Source organism: Gobio gobio (assembly GCF_949357685.1).
Source record: "Gobio gobio genome assembly, chromosome: 13".
Classification (NCBI taxonomy): domain Eukaryota; kingdom Metazoa; phylum Chordata; class Actinopteri; order Cypriniformes; family Gobionidae; genus Gobio; species Gobio gobio.
Window position 1 is genome coordinate 45412498 of NC_137106.1, and position 25549 is coordinate 45438046.

The window sequence follows — 25549 nt, forward strand, 5'->3', positions numbered from 1 at the left end:
ATTTCAGTTCTACTTTCCGAGTATGAATTATCATATGCAGTAAAAGACAACAAGCACCGAAGAAGGTTTTGCACAAACTCAACTGACTGGCTTTTCTTTTTTTGATTGTCTCTTCAGACCTTACAACTGCATGACTTATTTTTTATTTAAAGCTTTTCACGTTTTTACAGAACAACCCCCCACCCCATGCCAGCAAATAAGTAACAAATAAATAAAGTAAATATATAATGATAAAAAAACACAACAATAATGATAAATGCCTATATATATATATTAGTGCATACATACACAGAAATATACAATATCCATACATACTTATGTACAAATGCACATTATAAACATCTACATACACATACATTAAAGTCAAATACTTCAAATAAAATGCCAATACCAATGATTATCCAATTATAGAAAAAAGTGAGTTGCACCCTGAAGACGCTATATAATCTACAGTACCACACCCATTAGAGCATGAGTCCAAAATGGTCTCTCTCTCTCTCTCTCTCTCTCTCTCTCTCTCTCTCTCTCTCTCTCTCTCTCTCTCTCTCTCTCGCTCTCGCTCTCGCTCTCGCTCTCGCTCTCGCTCTCGCTCTCTCGCTCTCTCGCTCTCTCGCTCTCTCTCTCTCTCTCTCTCTCTCTCTCTCTCTCTCTCGCTCTCGCTCTCGCTCTCGCTCTCGCTCTCGCTCTCGCTCTCGCTCTCTCGCTCTCTCGCTCTCTCGCTCTCTCGCTCTCTCGCTCTCTCGCTCTCTCGCTCTCTCGCTCTCTCTCTCTCTCTCTCTCTCGCACGCTCTCTCTCTCTCTCTCTCTCTCGCACTCTCGCGCGCGCTCTCTCTCTCTCATGCGCGGTAATGTGGGTTTGGAATGGAATGATTCGTAACATTTTTATAATTGTAACGAGTAACGATGCAGCACATAAAAAAAAATATCGGAGTAAAAGTATTAAACTCATCGAAAATATGTACTGAAGTAAAAGTGGAAGTAGGAGAAAAAAATAATACTCTAGTAAAGTACAGATACTGCCTTTTAGTACTTAAGTACAGTAGTGAAGTAGTTCTACTTCGTTACTATACATCTCTGGTGAACGCACAGTAAGGTCCTGGCAGATTAGACGCGCGGAAGGTCCTGGCAATTTGCCAGGTGAAAAAAGAATGAACATCAAAAATGTTCTTTTTCTTTTATAACAAGTATCCAGAATCGTAATCGATTTTCGATTCCCAACCCTAATAATTGTGATATGTGATTCCTGTCTCTGTGCCAGCGAAATGAGGCACCGAAATCTGCGTTCTGATTCGATCCGGTTACATACCGGTTATATATAGCACCGGGGTTTTGCTACCGAGCTCTACTATTGAGTTTTAAAAAGTTAGCTGAAAGCAATATTTCTATTTAACTTTAAATTATTTCAGTTTTAGTCATTTTTATTACTTCGACAAACTTAATTTTGTTCAGTGTAGGTACATTTCTAAGTGAGGAAATGATCCTTCCTCCTTATGTGGTAGAAATGGGGCCAGATTGGGCACCCTGACGGGAGAAAAGCAGTAACACAGGGTGTAGTGGATTCTTCAGTGGACCGGACAGAAGCCCTTGCTGTGCTCCAATCCCCTGCCCTCGGTAAGCGATCGGTGTCAGGCTGCAGCTCTACTCCGAGTCCCGCTGAGACTGATCGGAGCTTCATTCAGCAGGCGAGGTCCCGGCCCGTACGCTGATGGAGCTGCTCTTGGCTTCAAAGCAATCAAAGCACCTCTGCGGTCTGTGCCACGGGGTAATTTTCCATTATTTGGACTTCTTTTGCTCCACTGCACGCATTTGTCCGCAGAACAGCGATCTCTCAGAGGCTTCTCATGCAATACAGTCTCCATTGTCTTGGACGACGGACAATGAGTTCTTTCAGTTTGTTCAATTGAAGTTGTGGGCCTAGAGGGAGCGAGCCGGACGGATTGGTCGCTTCAGGTGTCACTCAGGTGCGGCGCAGTCACCCAGAAGGAGAATGTTAAATACTGCAGGCCTCTTTTGGCCTCCTTGAGTGGTCCGACTGGTCTGACGGGGTGTGATGAAATTCCCTGCTCTGGTTTGAGCCAGCATGCTATGAGTCACATAGGCTCCTGTTACCTGCTCTTTCAGTGTTTTCTTTCACACAGAGCGCCAGAGCATTTCTTATCTGCTTTGGGGGAGTTTGATTCATCCACTAAGCCCTTGTGGAATTGAATGTAGCTTTTACAAACTATTATTGCTTGCATCTAAACATGACTTTGCTTGAGCACTATATGACTATATTTTCCCCAAATTCAGTTTGAATTTTTCTGCATTCCGTTCAAATGGCTAAATTTAATTTTAGACAAACAAAGCACATTGAATTAGATCCAGACTGGAGAAAATCTAGCAAAAATATTTTATTTTATAAACTGCATATAGTGCAAAACGTGTAAAATGCAAAGCGAGTTAAAAGCTATGAGCAAACTTTATTCGTATCTAGTGTAAATTACATTTTGGGTATTAAAAAGCACATCTAATTGAATAAAATCATGACACTTTTTTCAAGACAATTTATCAACAGTTTATTAAACGTTTAACAAAAATTTTATTTTTAGGGCCCTTCCAACCATGTAAGACCTTCGTTCATCTTCGGAACATAATTTAGTATATTTTTGATGAAATCTTGAGAGCTGTCTCACTCCTCCATAGGCTTTCCGAGGGACTGAAACTTGATGGCCCAGAATAGTAAGTAAAAACGTCATTTAAGGAGTCCAAATGACTGACGAGAGTTTGCGGGAGTGCCACGACGCATGCGCGAGAACTGAGATTACGGCGTTCTTCTTCTACTACTACTTGACTGGCTGCTCACTCTTTCGGAGTAGGGTTAATCTCAGTTCTCGCGCATGCGTCGTGGCACTCCCGCGAACTCTCGTCAGAGGCTCAAATTGAACAACAATAATAGTGTGATAAAGTCGTTATTTTTGTTGTTTTTCCGCTCAAAAAGTATTTTTGTCGCATGATAGACTTAATACAGAGCCACTGTAGTCATTTGGACTCCTTAAATGACGTTTTTACTTACTATTCTGGGCCATCAAGTTTCAGTCCCTCTGAAAGCCTATGGAGGAGTGAGACAGCTCTCAAGATTTCATCAAAAATATACTAAATTATGTTCCGAAGATGAACGAAGGTCTTACATGGTTGGAACAACATGAGGGTGAGTAATTACTGACAGAATTTTCATTTTTGGGTGAACTAACCCTTTAAGCACATTTCTCCCCAAATATATAGTTTTTTTTTTTTTTTTTTTTTTACATCCTAAAGGTACAAATATGCTTTATTTCCTTAAATCATGTTCCTGACTGTATTTGTAAAATTCACTCATGTACAATTAGAATATTAGGCTTTTCAATCGACTGAATGGTCTTTTGTCATTTTATTTTGCTCATTGGAGCAAGAATGTCTTGCTGGTTTCAGTCAGATGGATTGTTTATGTGATTTTAGTCACAGGTTTCAGATGTATTTGTTGCTGGACTGGCAGAGCCTGAATAAAACATGAGTACAGCCATCAGAGAGGCTCTGGTTTCAGTAGGGCATTTAACAAACCTGCAGTTTACTCTGACAAGACCTGCTTGAGCTCCCTTAAGATCATCAACATAACCTTTGTGTGATGGGCCAGGCGGCCTGCCTCTTGACTTTCTCTGCTGTTTTAATAAGAGACGTGGGGCTCGTATGCTACTATTAGGAGTGAGACTGTTGATATCTTTGAGCAAGCGTGCGTCCACTCTCTACCTTCATATATCAGGAGAGTTTGGTGCCGCTTTCACTGTTTAGAGTAGTGTGGATATTGGGTAATATATCTCAGGGCTTGACATCAACGCTTGCCCGGGACAAGTGGATTTTTTGAAGGGGCAAGTGAAAGAATTTTAATTGCCCGACTGGACAAGTATCCTGGTTAAAACGTCAATAACAAAAAATAACTAGGGAATCTCCAAAATGCAAGAATGATTCTGCATTCGTTTATTGTAAGTGGCGATTGACAGTGGATAATAATTTATAATGTACCTACTGACGGTAACAAGGTTGTGCTGTTGACGCTCGCACAGCCTCTCAGTAAAAATGTGGAGTTTTTATATTTATAACATGATACAGTTGCAACTAGGGATGAAACGATTATCGGTTTCACGATAAACCACGATCAAATTTAGTGACGGTTAGTAATATCGTATAAAATTGAATTATCATTAAAACCGCGTGTGATTATCATGATTGTGAAAACTCGTGAAGAAATGGCAGAAGGCAGTGACAGCACTCTGGGGATTGTTCAGCCTCTAAAAGAACCAAATCTGAGGCGTTTTGGAAACTTAATCGAAGATGGTCTCCCTGTCTGCAGAACATGCCAGAAGAAAGTCACTGTAATAGGGGGAACACTTCAAAACTACGAACGCAAGGCAAGTGGACTTTGACCTCAATACCAAAACTACGTCTGGGAAATAATAACGTGAAGCGAACGAACAAATTCAGACAAGACTAGGGTGACATTTAAGGGGTAATAATCAGGGCTTGACATTAACAACCGCCATTTGCGGGTGTAAGTTAACTTTATTTCGGCTGCACACACTAGCCACTCTGGCGGTTGAACTTATTATAGTCTTCTCAAAAGCCATCTGTTATAATCACGTTGCGCATTTGAACCACTCACACGTGTTTATAGTGAGTTTATGAATGCAAGAATGTCTCATAATCAGAGGCGTTCAGATTAGCCAGTTTTGTTCAGAGCGCGCGCCGCTCTCACTCGCTGAAAACTAACATTACACTCAAAGCAGAGATAAACGTGCGATGTACGCAAGAGATTCATTCATCATACAGAGGTTGACTGTTTTTGTTCTATTTCAGCAGCGAAAATGGTTAATAAAAACACAGCAGAACCACAGCGCGTCTGATATGACTGGCATAACGCTGGCGAATTTAGGGACCGTCTCTAAAGTTACACACAACATTGATAACGTTATACACGTTTCAAACTTCAATAGCATTTGAAGAGAATCACAGTCATAAAACTGACTGTAAAGTGATCATTTAGGTGTCAGGTATGATGCACACATTTTGATATTTAATAAAATAAACTGTCATATCATATGGAAAAATGGATATGCATTATTTCACTAGGATACTATTTGGGCTCTTACACAAAATATGCTGATTTAAATGCAGCATTGCTGAACACTGATGAGATTATTGCTTGAGAATATATTTACAGAGATAATATTAGAGATTATATTTACAACAAATTATTATTATTTATGCGTTATGCATTGCTATTGACGACGGCCATTATAAGGAAGGAAATCCCAGCTTAAAAAAGTGCACAGAGCTGCTTTAGTTATTTGTTGTTCAGGGCTCCAGACTAACTTGTTTCACTAGGAGCTCAGTGGCCCCTAACTAAAATTTTAGGGGCACAACCAGAAATTTTAGGGGCGCACACCGTAAATCAACATGCTAACCAAATCTACTAATTTCCACTGTATTACTAATAGGGATGGGTATCGTTAAGGTTTTAATGGTATTACTACTCTTACCGATACTGCTTATCGATCCGGTACTTTAACAGTATTCTTACCGGTTCTTTTTATTATACTTTATTTTATTTTTATTATATAAAAAAAAACATATTTAAGAACATAATTAACATGGCTTTATAATCTGAAAAGTAAAATATCTATAGCAAAAGAAACCGCAAAGTTTGAACAAAAATATAAAACATCTATTTGTAAATGGACCAGTGTGCCGGCATTCGGAAGGTCTGCTAACATTAATATTACAGTAAAGAACAAACCTACAAAGAAATCTAATAAAGTAATGAAATGTAAAATAACACTGCATAGTTTCACTGTATAAATTGATAGCTAAAGTTATTAATTCAAGAGATGTGAATATTTTCTATTTGCCTTTTTGTTCGATTCGAATGAATGGCTCAATCGTCAGCAAGTTTATTAGACGCTGCCCCTTTAAGACCGATCAAATGTAGAACTAATAACATCATATTCTCCTATTTCTCCAAACTATTTACGCCCATTTAAGATATAAACTGTTAAAATAACTACTCTCCAATCCGGTCATTTTGACACCGGCTATTTGTTGTTTATTTGATGGTTTAGACGCGCACACGAAGCCTAAAATATTAAGTGCAAGCCGGTCCATTTCGCAGCACACACACACATAAGCCGCCTTGAAGTTGGAAACAGCGTCTCTTGCGCGGATTATTGTGCATTTAATAGCTCTTTATTATCAAACACATCCCGCAGTTTAGCAACAGTAGAGACTGCAGTTTACAACTATCACTGAATCTGACGTTTAGTTTAGGTTTAAGGAGAAATGACAGCGCAAGGCTGTGAAGGGAAGGATGAGCTCGACGGAACACGGCTATAGGAATAGTTTTACCTCATACCATCTTTTTATAATTCTTGGAAGCCAAAATCGAAAATAAAATTAGATTAATATCACAGCACATCCCTAAAGTTTAAGCAGACTAAACTTGTGTTTAGTTCTTGGCCATCGTCACTCATTAAGCTGACTGTGGTGTTGTGTTCGCTGTAGCTCCACGTGAGAGCTCGCTCGCTTTCTCTCTCTTCTGATTTGCGAATGGCAAAAATGCATCACGGACAAATGGTTTAATATAATCTCATATAGAAACGGCTGGCAAAGATAGAATTTGCCAGCCATAACGTCTATCAATTATAATTAGTAAGTGTATTTTCTTAATTTCTCCAGTACCGACAGCAGGCAAATTTACTGGTCGCACATGTGCCACTGGATGTAAAATTCAGTCGCACACTCTCAAATTTTAGTCGCAAAATGCGACCATTTAGTCGCACTCTGGAGCCCTGTTGTTTGTTGATTTTCAAATATAAAACTTGTTGAAATGTTTTAAGTGTGTGCATCTGTTCTTTTTGAACACTTTCATCTCATTTGAAGAAAATAATATTGATAACCGTGATAATTTGGGTCACTATAATCGTGATGTTAAATTTCCATACCGTTTCATCCCTAGTTGCAACGTCACATTACCAAGAGTGCTGTTTTCCTGAATACCATCACGATTGAAAATGTGACACTGATTTCATTTGACAGTTCCATAATCAATTATTAACATTAAGTCACTTACATTTTAGAAGCAATATTGAATGTTTTTGTTCTATTTCAGCAGCGAAAAGTTCCAAACAAAGATCACAGCAGAACCATAACGCATCTCACAGCAACAGTATGTTATTGAATGAATCCGTTGGATCAAATATTCAATGACCTGTTCATAAACGACTGCGGCCCCGTCCCAAATGGCCCCCTAAACCCTCGCGGTCTTCCTCTGAGTCCGCACTTTCATGATGTAATGCCGCTTTGACTGTCGGGAAGAAGTTCGCTGCGTAGCTCACACCAGTGCGGGCTCGGCAGAAGTGTGCATCAAGGACGCATATCGACCTCAAAGAGTGCGCTCGCTAGCACCCTTCTGAGACCTTAAATGACAAATGGGACACCCTGCAGTCTCGTGGACTTAAAGGGTTAGTTCACCCAAAAATGAAAATTCTGTCATTAATTACTCACCCTCATGTCGTTGGACACCCGTAAGACCTCCGTTCATATTCGGAACACAAATGAAGATATTTTAGTTGAAAGCTGATGCTGAGAAAGGCTTCACACAGGCCTCCATTGGCATTCAGTACATTGACACTTCCAAGATCCATGAAAGGCACTTAAAACGTCGTTACAAAGTCTATCTCACCACAGTGGCTCTACAATAATCATACAATGCGACGACAATAGTTTTTGTGCGCAAAAAAAAATCAAAATAACACCTTTATCCAACTTGTTCTTGTCTTCCGTGTGCGCCTCCACGACGCATGCGCGAGAATATGACGTAGCGCCGGTGTTCGGGAATCGATGAAATACACACTTAAGCCCCATTTTGAGCACTACGCCGAGACCTAAAGCACGATCAATGTAGAATCCAACAGCTGAGATACGCGCGTCTTCCTCTGCTCGTAAACAAATCGCTTCTGGGTCATATGTCCGAACGCCGGATCTGCGTCATATTCTCGCGCATGCGTCGTGGAGGCGCACACGGAAGTCGAGAACAAGTTGGATAAAGGTGTTATTTTGATTTTTTTTTGCGCACAAAAACTATTGTCGTCGCATTGTATGATTATTGTAGAGCCACTGTGGTGAGATAGACTTTGTAACGACGTTTTAAGTGCCTTTCATGGATCTTGGAAGTGTCAATGTACTGAATGCCAATGGAGGCCTGTCTGAAGCCTTTCTCAGCCATCAGCTTTCAACTAAAATATCTTCATTTGTGTTCCGAATATGAACGGAGGTCTTACGGGTGTCCAACGACATGAGGGTGAGTAATTAATGACAGAATTTTCATTTTTGGGTGAACTAACCCTTTAACGGACACGTGAACGCAGTGGCCATTGTAAGTCCACAAGACCGAAAGTGCACATGAAGTGTGCCATTTGGGACCGGGCCTGCCTCATTCTTGAATGAATCAGCCGTTTGAACGAATCGACTCAATGACTCACTCATTAAGACTCACCGGCCGACTGGTGGTAAAGTTTCATCTTTCCAACATGTCTTATTTGTATATTCAAACATATTTAAAACAATCTCATAACATTATTTAAAGCAGTTGTAATTTTTTAGTGTAAATGATTTAATTTGATTGGTAACAGCCAATCAGTGTCTTATTCTAATTTAATTTATTGATCAAATTTAAGAATATAAAATGAAAGCTGAAGCGTAGCTTATATTTAATAAGATTAGGGGGAAAATTCCCTTTGTAAAAGGTAAAAATATCTCAAATATGCAGATTTAAAATATGTCAAAGCTGATTGAACACTGGTGAGAATATTGCTTCAGAATAAATTATATTTACAACACACACAAAAATTCCGGACAAGCAAATGTTTTACTCGGACAAGCGAATGACAGATTTACTAGCATGTGAACCGGCTTAATGTCGAGCCCTGTATCTGATGGACTTTAATGGCATTTGAGGTTTGTAATGTTTTAATGAGGTTTTAAATGCAGCATGCGAGCGAGTCGCATCACAAAAAGTCAAATTCATCTGAAGTTATTTTAGAAGAGGAATTTTTATTGGCGCCACTTAAAAGCATTCAAATGTTTTTTTACTTTTTTGTTGTCACCACATGGACTCATGATGTGTTTTCAAGGCCGTCTTAAACATTGGGGGAGACCAAAGTTGTTGTTTTTTTCCTTTTTTTCCTGAGGGGGGTGTTTTTATCAATAGAAATTACACTATTAAATGATTAAAATGGATTTAAGGGAATAAAGAAGAAATAAGAACGGTAAAATAAGTTCTTGATCTAATTATAGACTATATAGTTGCAAAGTAATCCATTTAAACTCTTTTCAAATAATATTTTATTTTAAAAAAATATGCACACATGTCTAATATGTAAAAAATGGGAAAAAAGCAAAAAACAAAACGTCTTGTATCCTCACATTCGGTTATGAATGACATCATTGCATATTGCGTATTTTCAATTTAAAATAGCGAATTTACATAATAAAAGTTGAGTAGTTGGCATCACTATGTTACTGTGGGTCGTTAAACGTAGCCAGTGTAAAACGGCTGTCAAATATGAAATGTTTAGCTACTTCTATTACCACAAATGCACTCTTTCACTGGAAAAGCTAAAAGCGTTGCATTTGGAATTCACACTCATCTTCAGTGAACAGTAAGCCCCGCCTTCTTTGATCTGATTGGCTGCTGAGGCAGACCAGCCTAAACATTTTTTTTTATTATTGCATCTGCCATCTTATCAACAAACTGCTGTCTAATGGAGAGCAGCATTAAAAAATATCAAATATCAGAGGGGACATTTTGGCCATTTCCAATTATTGTAGGGGACTTGTCCCCCTCAATGCCTATGATGGTTTAACTTAGAATCCATATTTAACTGTGCCTTTCAGTTAAATACACTATATACACTGGTGAATATAAGACGTCTAGTACACACCCCTGGTTTTTGTGATGCTTGTTATTATGATATATCATATTACTGTTGATATGTTTTGTGTCTAGCCTCAGTTTTGACCCAGTTATTATATCTTGAATTATGGCGGCATGTTGTATCTTGATGTGGTGTTGTATAATGTTAGTAGTTGGTGATGCATGTGTGAATGGCAGTGAGATATTCAATCAAATCAAATCTCATGTGAGATACTCATCATTAATTTGAAGGAAGATTCCATCATCTGATAAAACCAAATAACTTTTAAACTTTAATGCCTCGGTTGACACTTGAGCTGTGAATCTTTCTTTTTCTTCTTTTGCACTTCGAGTCCGTTTCAGATTTGTAAGGTTTTGAGAGTGAGGAAACTGGGTCATCGTGCATAATTTAGCAGTGATTAATTTCTTTTCCACGCATGTCCCTGAAGGAATAGAGATCCACCAAAGCGTTTTGTTATATATTTTTTGAGAGAATATGTCTCTTCTAGAGATCACAATCTCGATTCAAACACCCATGATCTCATTCCTAAATGTCAACGATTTGTCTGTCCATTAGGCTAAACCTTTGACAAGTATGATCACAGTGAAAATTCAAAACTTGCATGGTCATTGCCGCTGAGCCAGAGAGAGCAGTCTTCATGTTTAGGTATTGAGTGGTGCATAGGGATGAAACGGTATGAAAATTTCATATCACGATTATCAATATTAGCATGGTTTTGTTAAAGGAACATGCCAACTTTTTGGGACTTTAGCTTATTCACCATATTCCCCAGAGTTAGATAAGTCCATACATACCATTCTCATCTCTGTGTGTGGCATAACTCTGTCTGACACACACATCGCTAGCCTAGCTTAGCACAAAGACTGGAGGTAAACGGCTCCAGCTAGCCTACTGCTCAATACGTGACAAAATAACACCAACATTTTCCTATTTACATGTTGTGATGTGTGTAGTTACATCGTGTACTAAGGCCGACGGAAAATTAAAAGTTATGGCGCAATGATATTACGCAGCGGCTGAAAATAGTCCCCAGCACAGAGAGGTTTTCACGTTGGTTATGTTGACGGAAGTTAGCCTATTTTCAGGTGCTGCGTAATAGCATTGCGCCGATGCACCCATGGTAGTGGTCAGGTGTTAATATTCAAAGCCTTACAGTACTACAGTTCAGACTGGGATATGTACTTTTTTTTTAAAGTAGTCTCTTATGCTGAATATGCTCACTTTTCACCAGGATTCTCTGATGAATAGAAGGTTCAAAAGAACAGCATTTCCCTGAAATAGAAAGCTTTCAAAAAAATCTTAGAATGATTTGTGAAGGATCATGTGACAGTGAAGACTTGAGTAATGATGCTGAAAATTCAGCTTTGATCACAGGAATAAATTACACTTTACTATACATTCACATAGAAAACAGCTGTTTTACATTATAATAATATTTCACTATATTACTGTTTTTACTGTATTTTTAATCAAATAAATGCAGCCTTGGTGAGCAGAAGAGACTTATTTTAAAAACGAGAAATGTTGATTGACAGCATATACAAACAAACAATTTATTTTCATGAAAAAACAAGTAAAAGGACCGTAGACGAGCAGAACATGCAGTATTCATATTCAAATAGTCTTTTAGCAGCATACACAGACACTCGTCTCACCAGATGCGTTCTCATGTCAATTTGGCACTGATTGATTTAATGTGAATCGGTACTCGTAGCGTCAACGTAATTTGGTCAATGCCCTTTAAAGTAACAAGTTCAGCACCCAACCCTAGGTATAACTACAGTGGGGAGAACATCTATTTGATACACTGCCGATTTTGCAGGTTTTCCCACTTACAAAGCATGTAGAAGTCATGGGTACTCTTCAACTGTGAGTTATTTTATTGCATGACAAGTATTTCATACATCAGAAAAGCAGAACTTAATATTTGGTACAGAAACCTTTGTTTGCAATTACAGAGATCATACGTTTCCTGTAGTTCTTGACCAGGTTTGCACACACTGCAGCAGGGATTCACCCACTCCTCCATGCAGACCTTCTCCAGATCCTTTAGGTTTCGGGGCTGTCGCTGGGCAATACAGACTTTCAGCTCCCTCCAAAGATGTTTTTTTGGGTTCAGGTCTGGAGACTGGCTAGGACACTCCAGGACCTTGAGATGTTTCTTACGGAGCCACTCCTTAGTTGCCCTGGCTGTGTGTTTCGGGTCCTTGTCGTGCTGGAAGACCCAGCCACGACCCATCTTCAATGCTCTTACTGAGGGAAGGAGGTTGAGATCTGGCGATACATGGCCCCATCCATCCTCCCCTCAATACGGTGCAGTCGCCCTGCCCCCTTTGCAGAAAAGCATCCCTAAAAAATGATGTTTCCACCTCCATGCTTCACGGTTGGGATGGTGTTCTTGGGGTTGTACTCGTCCTTCTTCTTCCTCCAAACACGGCGAGTGGAGTTTAGACCAAAAAGCTCTATTTTTGTCTCATCAGACCACATGACCTTCTCCCATTCCTCCTCTGGATCATCCGGATGGTCATTGGCAAACTTCAGACGGGCCTGGACATGCGCTGGCTTGAGCAGGGGGACCTTGCGTGCGCTGCAGGATTTTAATCCATGACGGCGTAGTGTGCTACTAATGGTTTTCTTTGAGACTGTGGTCCCCTGATGTCCTTACACAGCTCTCTGGTCTTGGCCATTGTGGAGAGGTTGGAGTCTGTTTGATTGAGTGTGTGGACAGGTGTCTTTTATACAGGTAACGAGTTCAAACAGGTGCCGTTAATACAGGTAATGAGTGGAGAACAGGAGGGCTTCTTAAAGGGAAAACCATTAAAGAAAAACTAACTGGTCTGTGAGAGCCGTAATTCTTACTGGTTGGTAGGTGATCAAATACTTATGTCATGCGATAAAATGCAAATTAATTATGTAAAAATCATACACTGTGATTTTCTGGATTTTTGTTTTAGATTCCGTCTCTCACATTTGAAGTGTACCTATGATACAAATTACAGACTTCTACATGCTTTGTGAGTGGGCAAACCTGCAAAATCGGCAGTGTATCAAATACTTGTTCTCCCCACTGTATACTTATTAGCGAAAATAACCAGAATAATGAAAAGAGTTCTGCTTGTGTCATGTACACATCATTGATAAGACCTTAAGACCATACTCTGATTATTAGAAATAATTGCATGATTGGTGCACATGTAAACGTAGTCATTGTTTCAAATGTTGTTTGAGGTCAATGAATGATGGGCGTATGTTTGGATTTCCTGCCTGACACAATTACCACATGGACATGTGAATTGATCTGTCAATCATGGACTGCATGACTTTGTGCGTGGGCTTTTGATAATCTGCTTACGGCCCCCAAAATGCTAGGGCCGACCCTGGATGTTGTACATGGTTGACCTTTGTTAGAAAGAAACCCTACACTAGTTTGACTTGCATTCTAATTTCGTGTTGGAGGTATGCCTCTCTTCCAGGGAAGTGTGCGTGAATGAGTGTGCTAGTGTACTAGCTCAGACTCCATTACCTTCCTGAGATGGCTGCAGGCTGTCTGCTTTCTATCCCAAATGCTCCAGTTTCCTTCTTGAACATCTTTCCTGACGGCATTGAGACAAAGTTCAGTGTACTCTTTCCATCATACAAACTCTTTAGGTAGGCCGCTCCAATACATCACTTATTAACTGCACTTTTTCGCTTCTTAGAGCAGGAATGTCCTGCAGTCTTATTCTTCAAACTTTGCATTTCTATACTAAGCATTTACAATCCCCAGCAGAATTTGCATATGTGTGATTTTAATAAAACTATACACACCTGTGTTTTGTGCTGAAGTCTGAGCAGACAAACAAGATATTGCATTCAAATTGAGATGTAGGACAGGAACTGCAAATCTGAGTGAACTTCCTAATATTTCACGTCGTCGTGTCTGTCTGATGGTTTTGTCAAGTGAAGGTATGCAGGCCTGCCCTTCACTGATAACACTGAACCCAGGCACGGCCATAAACCTCTGCGCTTACTTTCATTTAGATATGCAAATGGTTGTGCTTTTCTGCTCTGGTCTCATAAATGGCCTATCTTTGGTACTGTATAGTCCACAATGGTCATTGATGGTCAAGCATCTGGACTGCCACCCAAAGGATTCAAAGTCTGTCAGAGGTGTGATCTGTGAAGTACAGAGATATTCTATTACTCCGTTTAGCTGAGAGCAATGTGTTTTAGGCCATGCTTGGAATGGCAATTGAGAGCAAACTGGATGCGGCCGAGAGTAGAGAGATATTTTGCTAATAAAATTTTGCATGAGAAAAACAGCACAAGGACTTTATTGTGTCTGATCTCTCGATATAATCTCATGAGCTTTTATTATATCTTATCTTATGCATGCGCAGTAATTTCAGCATTTTCTGATGTTTCATTGTTGACTTTTGGAAAATGCTTGAAAAGGTTGGTGTAGACAGAGTGCATTTTGAAAATGAAAACATTGTTTTCAAATGCATCCCGATTAATGTAGATGTCACCACATTTGACACTTAAATAGTGGCGAAGTGCCGCACAAATTTGAATGCTGATTCACAATGTGTGAGAGAGTAAAATAAATATCTTGGAGTAAATAAAACAAACATTGGTTTATAATGTAATAATGTGTGAAATCTGTCACATCCTCTGGAGTGTCATCAATAGGGCACGTATACACCTCTGAAGTAAACTAACCCTAAAGTGTAACCTGCTCCGGAGTAATTAAAGTTGATATGGGTACTTGAGAGCTACTTGCAAGCCTTGAGAGTTACCTCAAGGTTTTTGTAACTGAAAGTTGAGAAAATCAGTTTATTTATCTGTAAACCTACCCGAGTATGTCACTTAACCAGCTTTTTGGACCTGTTTGGTTATAAACAATAGTGACAACCACATTTGACTTTTTAGGACACTTCAAAGTCCCTCGAACGCAGATGAGCCAATGGCAGTTGAGTATCAGTTGCGCTGGGACCGGAACTTGGACATCTTTAGGTTTCAGTGCCATAGAGAAACATTGGAAAATCCAAAGCTCTCATCAGTTTGATGGTGTTTATTCTACAAAAATGGTAAAATTATGCATCTGGGGTGCTGTAACACTGATTCCAGGTATCCTGAGAGGATTTTTTTTTTTTTTTCTACGATTAAAGTTAGTGAGTCCCTGCTAACATACAAACCGAAATAACTAACTGTTCTCACGTCATTGAACGTTAACAGTGTAGGTCAAAAACACATACATTTCTGTGAGTTTAGATATGTTTAAGGTCTGTCTTACTAAGGAGGGACTCCTATTTTGATGGGTATTATAGTGTACGGGTAGTGAAAGGGAGAGCTCTCACGCGCAGTTTATCTGAGTTGATTTCAGATACAAAGTTTAAAGTTTATTTTCACCCCCGAAAAGGCATAATGTCTGTGTTTGTTTACTGTTTACTGTTAGTTGTATGAGTGTTTTTGTATAATTTGCTGTGTATATTAATGATAATACAACGGAGAGAGAGAGTTTGTGAATGAGACGTTAATGCGCACCTCTGCTTTGTTTGTTTAACTCTTACGGTGATTTTTTTTTTTTTTTGAGTGAAAAACGATGTAATAAACTTCATAAACCATCAGTAAAGTTTGCCCATTAAGTGGACGGGGTCTGCTACATTCTGTGCCCAAAAACAACTTGGGGTAAGGTTTTCAAACTGACACTGTCATTGTAATGGTGCGTTCACACCGGACGCGAATGACGCGATTCGCGCGAGTGATTTACATGTTAAGTCAATGCAAAGACGCGAATAGACATTCTGCGGTGTTATTTGCGCGAATGAGGTGGCGCGAATGGCGCGATTCGCGCAAATGAGGCGGCGCGAATGATGCAAATTGCTCAAGTTGAAAAATCTGAACTTTGGCCGATATTCGCGCCGCGTTAACCAATCAGGAGCTTGCTCTAGTAGTGACAACAATGAGGAGAAAATCTGTATATTAATATCTGGTTCAGACAAGTGTGCATATGATTATAACTGTGATAACATTAAATGACATGAAACACAACCCAGTCTCTTTTTGTTAAATGCAAGTTTATGTTTGATCAATAACAAAAAAGTAAAAGGTATAATAAGCTATAGCCTACATGAAATAAAGCAAACAATTCAGTCAAACATTCAAAGTCAGTGCTAGTCGGCTACAACTGTAACGTACAGTTATAGCCTAAAAATAAATAAGTAATGAAACTTCACTTTGCCCTCAGCCTAAACGATTTGCCAGGAAACAAATTATAGATCCATGAGACCAAAGATCGCCCGTTACATATACACTAGACGAATCATAGCTCGAGACACCACAGAGGCATCAGAGCCAGCGGCAGACGGCTGAAGGACTGGCTGAGGAAAGTCTACTCTCGCCGGCGTTAACGAGCGCTGACCGCCGCTGATCCACTGGAGCTCACAACTCCGAAAACGCCAGATAAAATGTTCAAATAGGCACTCTTTATATAAATAAACCACAGATTTGAGCTTTAAACAACTGCATTATCGACTGAAAAAGTCTTAAAACTATGTTTTGTCACACATTAACAGTAGATTTTAACAAAAAAAGGCGTGTAAACACAATCCATGTCAGCCATTTCTCAACGAGACGAGCCGGCTGGCAGAAGCCCCGCCCATGACGCGAATTCGCATCTGTTGTGCAGTGAATGTCACACGCAAATGAAGCGAATTTCATGCGCGAATGAAGCGAGTAAACTCAAAATGTTCAAGCGTCCAACTTCACGCAAATAGCGCGATTTTATTTGCGTCATTCGCGTCCGGTGTGAACGCCACATACGGCAGTTAGCAACTCTGTTTGTTTGTCCGAGTTAGCAACAGTAACTAAGGGGGGCGGGGCTTACCGATAGGTCAATTGTAGGGATTCACTATGCATTTTGAGAGCAAGTTTGTGAAACCTGTGCCATGTGAACAGAACTGGACGAGTAGTTGTGTGCCACGTCATATAATGCGAGAGCCACCCTTTACATACTCTTTTCTGTGTATGTGTGTGTGTTCTGGCATATGTGGTTTGAGGACACGGATGTGTTTAATGACATGATTATTACGACGTAAAACAAACGGCTTGAATAGAATTTTCAAAAACGTCAAAAGTTGTGTGTGATGGGTAAGTTTCGGGGTAGGGCTAGTGTAGGGGGAGAGAATATACAGTATGTACAGTATAAAAACCATTACACCTATAGAGTCCCCATAAAGCACACATACGTGTGTGTGTTTTATGTGGGGTTTTGATAACTCAAAGCGATGGCGATATGAGCGGTATGTCATCTGAGGCTTTTAGATCTAATCGTCTGACACCAGATCTAACCCCATCAGTTTTGTGGTCAGCTCTTCACTCTGTTATAAACTGAAGACTGAAGAGCTGTCAGTCAATTCAGATTTAATGGATAAACTCGATTGCACTTGTTTATTACATAACGGGATGTCAGCTGTGATGTGGGATAGACGTTGCCATCTTTAATATTTACTTTAGTGGTCACTTTGGCTACAGGCGTTAATCACAGCAGTTATTCGGCTCCCATAATTTAACTATAAACAACAACTATAATAACTATATTAGCGTCCAGAACAACAGACGATAATAACATTTAAGTGCACACATTGGAGTTGAAAGGGTTTTGATGTCAAAATGCAATACGGTCAAGATGACTGATCATCACCCACCAATAATCGTGTTAAATAATCGTGATTTAAATATTGACCAAAATCATCATGATTATGATTTTTGCCATAATCGAGCAGCCCTTCCGAGTGGGTTCAAGTCAAAAACTTTGACGAGTGCCTCAGACTCGGGTCGGGTCTCGGGTATTTTAAACTAAAGGAGCTTTTACCGAATGGACCCGAGAAGACCCAAATTCTTTTAGGGTCAGGTTCGGGTAAGAAGTGATCTGGGTCAGTTTAGGTCGGGTACAGATCTGTGGACTCAAGAAGATCTCTAGTGTGCTCTGCATAGACTATGAGTTCTTTGTTCAGTTAATTCATTACTTTATACTTGGATGGAAAATTGATTTTTACATGGCTTATTGCAATTATCAGCCTTGACCACAAATTTGTTATGACATCCTGTGTGATCCGAATGTGATAAGAAGTAAATGATGGAAAAATCTGATCAGATATCACCAGTAATATCATTTGGGCTCTGTACACCTAATTGAATTTCCTTGTGTTATTCGTGTTTTGTATGTCTGTGATATTTCTAGTGAAGGTTATCACACTGTGACACCCCTTCTGTCCTCTCAGTTGGCTGCTCTTCTGTGATACACTAGATTTGCTTTGCTTGGCTGTAATCAGCGTTTCTAAAACTGGCTGTTTGTCAAGGCTGGACCAGCACTTACACAACACTCTAGATCCAAAAGAGGGTTCCCTTCCTTCCCAGCCCCCTTTTCACTTCCTTTTCGACTGCTTCCTGTTACGTAATATCATTGACTCACTACAGTAGGCGTTATGCAGCAATATGCATCACAACCTCATCATTACATTGCATTTTTTTCAGTAACTGGCATCCAGTTATCATTATCATTAAAATATATATATGTACTTGGAATTTGTGCTCTGCATTTAACCCATCCAAGTGCACACACACAGTAGTGAACACACACACACACACACACCCGGAGCAGTGGCCAGCCATATTGCTGTGGCGCCCGGGGACCAGTTGGGGGTTCAGTGGGTCACCTCTCAAGGGTCACCTCAGTCGTGGTATTGAGGGTGGAGGAGGCGCTGGTTATTCACTCCCCCCACCGACAATTCCTGCCGGACCTGAGACTCGAACCCGCAACCTTCCGGTTACAAGTCCGATTCCCAATCACAACAGTGGGCGTTTTTACTGAAGTCTCACAGCAGACACGCCTCTTGAAGCAGGGCATTCAGCCACAGGGCAAACAGCAGTATAGAAAAAATGCCTTTTATTTCTAAATTATGACATTTTATGATGTAAAAGTCATACTAACAATATAAGTACACATCAGGAAACATTATAAAATAATAGAAAAATGCCATGCCATGGGACCTTTAAGCCTTGTAGTGAATGCATAACCTGCATAAGCTAACATAACTACTCAAGAGTGAAAGGTTGGATTCTGAGATCCACTGCCGCTTCAATATGATTTAATATATATATATATATATATATATATATCCTTCTTAATTAAATTTATAATCAAAGCCTTAATCAATATTTATCTTTCTATATTATTATAATGATTTTTAATTATTCTCTCCAGTTATTATTTTGTTCCTTCCTTTATATTTTCTAAAGTTTGTATTGGTCTATGAGTGGTGACTGCTGAAATATGAAATATGGATTTGTCTTTCATTTTATTTTATATTTCCTTTAACTGAAACACTAAAGAATTGGCCTGTCTGTACCTCTCACTGAGAGATTCTCTAACCATTAGGCCACAATACTTTACGTTTTAGTTTTTGCAGTGCCCTTGTCCTTCTTTTTAAATTTTTCTGGATTATGATTTAATACAAATGCATTATCAAAACTAGGGATGCACGACATCGGAATCGGCCGATAAACGCTTAAAATATAAAAATCGGCATCGGCATCGGCCGATATGAAAAAATGATGCCGATATGCCTTGCCGATATGATAACGTGTTGATATGCGCCTGCAATAACTCACGTGTGCTGTGCAAGGACTTCTATAGCGATAAGATCACGTCAGCCGTGTGGTCATTCTTCAAGTGAAAACAAGCAAGTGCATTGCATGTATGGTGATATATATTGACAGTTTTTAAATGCTGCCTTGAATTTGTGAATCAACGCAGGATTGCCAGGTTTTCACAACAAAACTAGCCCAAAACAAGCACAATCGCGTCTCCCCAGCTGAAGCTCCTCCAGGTCCTAGTGCCCGACCGGTAGAATGTTATATACAGCCTATTTAGTGTAGGCGCTGTTGTTACAGTAATAAAATGAAAAGTAGTAGGGATGCACGATATATCGGCAACATATCGTTATCGGCCGATAAATGATTATTTTTGATGTTATCGTTATCGGTCCAATAAGAAAATTTGACCGATATAGTCAAGCCGATAGATAATGTATTATTTCCTTCAGCTGAGACGGACGCGCTGTCCACCATGATGGGTTTGAATTGCTCTAAATATGTTTGGAATCACTTCGAAAAGGAAAATACAGTTATGTGCAACATGTGCAGCGCAAGTCTTCTATAATCTACATAAAATGATAATGAGAATAGAATAGGCTGTAAAAGAGCGTTGTGTTTCAGCGCGTTTGTTGAGGGAAGAGTGCGCCCACGGAGTTACACCTTCATGACGAGCACAGTCAAGTTCGCCTGTGCATTCACAGCCTTTTGTGCCATTGTAAGTTGTAATATTATATTTATTATTTTGTATATATAATCCCATATAGGATGCGTTTGGTTGAGTTAATAAACGATGCAGTAAAGCACTTCATTGTACCGGTCTTTAGCTTCAGCGCGCGCCCACGGAGTTACACCTTCATGACGAGCACAGTCAAGTTTGCTTGTGCATTCACAGCCTTTTGTGCCATTGTAAGTTGTAATATTATATTTATTATTTTGTGTATATAATCCCATATAGGATGCGTTTGGTTGAGTTAATAAACGATGCAGTAAAGCACTTCATTGTACCGGTCTTTAGCTTCAGCGCGCGCCCACGGAGTTACACCTTCATGACGAGCACAGTCAAGTTTGCTTGTGCATTCACAGCCTTTTGTGCCATTGTAAGTTGTAATATTATATTTATTATTTTGTGTATATAATCCCATATAGGATGCGTTTGGTTGAGTTAATTAACGATGCAGTAAAGCACTTCATTGTACCGGCGCGCGCATTTCAAACAGAAATGCACAGCATTAATAACTACTGGGACTGTCCTATACATAACACTGCAATGAGAATATTTCTGTTATAAAACGTAGTGAATTCTCTGGGTTTAGTTGTTTTTCAGCGCGCTGTTGTGGGAAGCGTCAACAACGCATTCTGACCAGCACAGTCAAGTTCGCTTGTGCATTCGCGTCATTTTAAGCATATGTAAGTCGTAATATTACGTTTTTGTAGTATAAACATCTGATTAAAGTCATATAGGATGTGTTTTGTTAAGTCAATAACCCGCAGTGCTTCACTGTACCGGTGATCATCTTACGTTTCAGCACGCTCTCAAACAGGGGAAGAGCATCCACAGGAGTTATAACCCTTCACCTATGCGTGATTTTGTGCTAATATAAGTTGTAATATTATATTTATTTTGAATAAATATCTGATTGTTCTCATATATGATGCGTTTAGTTGTTAATTAAACTTCTAAGCGCTTCAGTTTATGGTTGTTCGTTCATTCTCTCCAGCTTCAGCGCGCTCTCAAACAGCAACATTATTCCTAATAGACTAGACTAATATTACAGATGTTTACTATTACTGTAATATTAAACATATTTTTTTTTTTCAAAAACACAAAGCATTATTTTTTATAATTAGCACTTTTATTGTTCTCGTATCATTTCCATCAACAATATGGTTTGATTAAAACCATTTCTTTATCGTCTGTGCGGAGGTTATTTCATGCACTTGCATTCTGATTCTTTATTATGCAGCCTAAGTAATGCTGTTCAATTACTTGTTTGCATTATTTAGGTATATTATTTTTATTTTTTAGACAATAGAATTTTTGGTAACATTTTACAAATAAGGTCTCATTTTATTAATGCATTAACTATCATGAACAAACAGAGAGCAATAACCTTTGTTTCTTTTAGTAATAAAATGTTTGTGTTTTGTAACAGTCCATTCACAGTTCATACCTAATGTTAAAAGACACAACTTTGGGTCTGAATATGTTGAGATTAACATGAACTAAAATTAATAAATCCTGTTGAAGTATTGTTCATTCATTGTTGGTTAACTAATACTAACAAAAATTAAACCTTATTGTAAAGTGTTAAAAAAAAAATGTTGGCCATAGGAGTGTAAAATTAATTTGAAAAGGTAAGGAATCTCACACTGGTTCAAATAGGTTACTGTAGTGTATAGGTTTGATTTATGTTGAAGTGTTTGGGACATGGCTTTTAATGGTGAGCCTTTTGTTTTTGTAATCAGGCTCTCAGAGTTTATTAAAATTTGTATTTAGATTTATCGGCCAATATATCGGTTATCGGCTTTCAAATATTAAGAATTATCGGTTATCGGTATCGGCCAAAATGTTCATATCGGTGCATCCCTAAAAAGTAGAATACACAAATAAATAGAAATTACTTCTTTTTCTGAATAAATATAGCAGTAATGATGTCAAAGCACAAGCATGACACTTGTAAATTAAATACTTTTACATACAGTTTATTAATCTGTAATAAAATTGTATGGAATGGATGATGAAAAATAATCCAAGGAGCTCTAAAATAACTGTGAATGTTTTTATCTGAAGCTAAATACAGCATCAACTGATCCCACTTCATGTGAACAAACATTAAATCCAAAAATAAAATATTTAGGTTACAACTGCATCTGTCTGGGGTGAAAAATTATATTATTTTTTTTACGCTTTTATTATACTGTTATTTTAAAAAAGAACTTAATTAGCATTCATTTATTTTTAACAAGTATCCTTTTAGTAAGGAGACCTCAGAAATCTGAAACCAGAATGAAAAAAAAAAGAAGTTTTTTTTTGCTCAAAATGGTGGTTTCCAAACAAATGGAAAAAATAAACATATATCGGTATCGAAATCGGCATCGGCCAGAATGAGTTGAAAAATATCGGCATATTGGATATCGGCAAAAATCCAATGTCGTGCATCCCTATCAAAAACGGTGGGTAATATTTTTTGTGCTACACAACAGAGGTTTACTGTGAAAATTAAAACATGGAAGAAAGACGGTAACAGTTTATTTTAGGGTGACGTAGTTGCACGTTCCTACATGTTGGCTGCTTATTATAGTAATAACAGTAAATTATGCGTTATTACAAGTAAATAACCCTAAACCAAACTAGGGATGGGCAAGAGTGATCGAGTACTCGAACGTGACCGCGACGATCGATCATGAAAACAATGATCACCCTGACTTAAAAAAATATATTTGTCTATTTTTTGATTGGTTAGCTGACAAGAATGATCTCCACCCCCAAATCCTTCTTTTCGGCTATTGGCTGGAGCACTGTTTGTTGTGCTTCGTGGTCCAGACTGCACCAGTTTGTGTTTGTTGCAGTTTGTTGAGCTGAGGCGGACTACAGAGGACAGGCAGCTAGCGGATAGCGAGGAGATGTTTGCTGTATGTGACAAAAAAAAAATTTGGCCAAAAAAAAAAACGTGTGACATCGCTTTGAGCACCTTTAAGTGCAAGATGTGCAGCGTCTATCTGTCACACATATCATCATAATTAGGGGTGGGAGAAAAGGTCGATGCATTGCGATTCGCTATCGAACGAATCAGAATCGATTCTCAAAAATTCAGAATCGATTCGATGTTCAATTCAAACGGCCACTTCACCACTGGGTGTGCGCGCGATCACCGGCCAAACAGAACCACCTGTTGATAGGCGAACGTTCGTATGCTGGTGAATTGGCTTAGTTTAAGATAAAATGGACAAACTATGACCTGCTCAGGGGCGTCGCACCCGTGGAGACACTTTTCCCAGTGAGAGGGTTCAACACCTGCACGTTTTATGCAGTTTTTCCGCAGTTTTGCTCAAACGCTTACAGCAGTCGCTCCTCCGTTTCTCTGGCCGCTCTGTGTCTGCGCTGCGGCTGCCTCTCCATTTCAAAAATGTATTTTGCTTATTAAATGCAAAGTTTTTAATTTCAAAAGCACTTCTAAATTAATTGAATATTTCCAACAAACGAAATTCTGAGCCAAAATATTGAAGTGGTGCTCAAGTAGGCTATACGGCGCTTTCCTGGCCATGATTAATAACACTCCTAGATCTCCGATGTGGTGGCCGGGACATAAACCAACATCCGTGGCATCATTTTTGGAATGACTTATCGAATATTGCTGAACTACTGCACAATGTTTCAAACGAACAAAGACTTGTTTTGGTGAGTGATTGGTTAAATGTCTCTAACATGACTGTTGCAGCTCAAGTTTTCTCATGTGAGATGTTATGCACACACTGAATTTGGCTTCTCAGCGAGCGCTAAAGTTGTTTTTCTTCTGCATTAGCCCGTGTTTTAAAGATTTTTTGTGGCTCTACTTTCATTCTTGTTAAAATGTTCTAAAGAAACTGAAAAATGTGCACACTTTGTTGTAAATTGAGAACTGTTCTTTGCAATAGTATGGCTTACCATGTTTCATTAGAGCTTGTTAATCTTGAATGTAACTTTGTTAATAAAATAAAAGTATTGAAAGAAATCTTCATAATCATTTTTAATATGGCAATACTGTCAAACAGATATTCTAACTAAAAACAAAACACATATTAGCTTCAATTCTGGTTAAAATGTAAAGTTCATGTATTTGCACAGCAGGATAATTAGTTACCAAAAATCTATGTTAAGAATCGTTTTGGGAATCGGATCGTTACTCCCAGAATCGGAATCGGATCGAATCGTTAAGTGCCTTAAGATTCCCATCCCTAATTATAATGAGAACATGATTGTGATAGAATGTTGTTTCTCTGTGCTTTAGTCCCTGTGTTTTATATTAGAAATTCACAATGAGAGTTACATCAGAGCGCGGTAGGGCTGGGCAAAAAAATAGATTTTTCGATTACTGGTAATCGTCTTTTTTATTTTTATTTGGTCGATTCAAAATTGATTCTCAAAGGCCAGAAATCGATTTTTTTTTTCATATTTATTTCCACTAACATTAAACATAAGATTAATGTAAATCTAATTACTAGTCTTCTCCACTAGATGTCACCCTCTTATTGGCCTTGCGCGATGTTACAAAGGAGTGAGAGGCGCGCCTGTCATTCATTCATTCATTCATTCATTCATTCATTCATTCATTCATTCATTCATTCATTCATTCATTCATTCAGTGCTTAAATTGCGGCTTCTGGTGCGTTGTCGACGTTTGTAAAGCTGAGGTGAAATGCTGTAGTAATACTACAAATCTGCAGAACCATTTGATGAGACATCATCACCCTGAGTCCCAGACATTGCAACCAAGCGGCACCTCCCGCAGTTTCTCTTGAAGCCAATACGGAAGTGACTTAAACTGCAGTTCATCGACTGGCCACTAGAGACAGACTCCAGAAGGAGCAGAATCTCATTGAGCCTCATGTTAAAATGCCCAACTTTACAGCAGAAATAAAACATGTTTACAGTCTGCTACAAATTGTGCTTTTGGTCTATACGGCTCATTTTACCCTTCATGACAACTGTGAGGTTTTTTTATTTTATTTAACTAATTTGTTTACATTATATAAAGCCTTAAAAGGTTAGTTCACCCAAAAATGAAAATTCTGTCATTAATTACTCACCCTCATGTCGTTCGACACCCGTAAGACCTCCGTTCATCTTCGGAACACAAATGAAGATATTTTAGTTGAAAGCTGATGGCTCTGAAAGGCTTCAGATAGGCCTCCATTGGCATTCAGTACAT

General features: G+C 38.9%; 1 protein-coding gene across 2 annotated transcripts in view; it reads left to right on the top strand.

Moving 5' to 3' along the window:
• The window catches only part of numb (NUMB endocytic adaptor protein), a 122167-nt gene that overhangs the window by 17756 nt on the left and 78862 nt on the right, over positions 1-25549 (top strand). The window lies entirely within an intron of this gene.